Source organism: Cyrtonyx montezumae, unplaced genomic scaffold, assembly GCF_038088225.1.
Source record: "Cyrtonyx montezumae isolate F1298 unplaced genomic scaffold, pur_monq_1.0 scaffold_51, whole genome shotgun sequence".
Taxonomy (NCBI): domain Eukaryota; kingdom Metazoa; phylum Chordata; class Aves; order Galliformes; family Odontophoridae; genus Cyrtonyx; species Cyrtonyx montezumae.
In genome coordinates, this window is record NW_027072058.1 from 57,982 (window position 1) to 59,489 (window position 1,508).

Consider the following 1,508-nt stretch of genomic DNA (forward strand, 5'->3'; position numbering starts at 1 on the left):
TTTCCTTTTTCTTTTTTTTCTTTTTTTTTTTTTTTTCACCTTTTTCGAGATTTTTCTTTCATTTCCGGCGCCCCCGGCTCAGTCTGACCCCCACACGGGGTCCCCGTGGCACACGGGTGACGCGGACGGACGGATGCACGCATGGACGGACGCACCCCCGCCCAGGACACACCGCCACACGGACGCATGGGGACAGAGCCCCGGATGGACACGAGGACAGTGGGGCAGCCCCGTCCCTACAGCGCTCCATCCCCACGGGGCAGTGGTGCAGCAGCACCCGGGGGTCCCATGCAGCACTGGGAGCCCCTCCGGGCGCTCGGCTGGATCCGGGGCTGGAGCGGTGGTCCCGGGGCTGGGTATCCCCCACCAGGATGGATCTCCTCCTCCTCACTGCCTCCCAGCACAGCTCCGGCATCATCTGCAGGAGGGGGGGGGGGTGTGTGTGGGGGTACAGCCGTGCCCCCCCCCCCCCCACCCCCCCCCACTGCTTCTCTTCCTTCTCCACAACCAAAAGGAAACTGAGGAAATGCCCATTGGCCGTCAGCCCCGAAATGCAGCACTGGGAGATGAACCAGAGAGGGGCCCGACCCCTCCTCGCCTTAAATCCGGGACTGTGCCCCCCCCCCAACCCCCGGGGGGGGGCTCACGCTGGGGACGGCGGCCCCAAACCCGTCCCATGGACACGTTCCCCACTCGGGCCCCCCCCCCCCCCCAGTCCTTTCCGTTGGGGTCGGGCCCCCCCTGTACATACAGCCTCCAGGCGCTATGCTGTGAGCGTTTTGGGTTTTGTCTTTTTGTTGTTTGGGTTTGGTTGGTTTTTTTTTTGGTCTTTTTTTTTTTTTTTATTAATGTGCCGTCGAGAATGAATTTTATGGAAGGGTTGATTTGATTATTTTGATTTGATTATTTTGATTTTCTAGACTTAGGACGCTGAAATCTCTGCAATAAGCTCATCTCAAAACATCCCCCCCCCCCCCCCCAGAAAAAAAAAAAAAAACAACACAAAACCCTAAAAAAAAATATAATAATACAAAATGACACTAAAAAAAACCCCACATTTCTCCCCCCCCCCCCGTGCCCCCCCCCCATCCCCTGTCCCTATGTGTCCTGACCAGGTCGTGGTTCTGGAAGGTGAGCGGGCGCATCGTGGCTCTCCCAGCACCGGTCCCCCTGGGGTTCCCCCCCCCCTCCCCCCCCCGGGAGTGACCCCCCCCCCTTGGCCTTCGGTCTGTGTTTTATATATATATAGATTATATATATAAATATCTATATTGTGTACAGCGACTGTGAGAGAGTTGGGGAGCAGCGCTGAGGCAGCAGCACTCGCAGGGAGCTCAGAGCAGAGGGAGGGGGAGGGGAGGGGGGACCGGGGAGCGGGGAGGGGGGGGGGAGGGGAGAGGGGGGGGTCGCTTGGGGTCAGTTTTTGCGTTGGGAGCAGCCCGTGGTGGGCGCTGGGTTTGTTTTTCTTTGCGTGTTGGTCTCCGTTCCGCCTATAGCTTCGTCCTTCG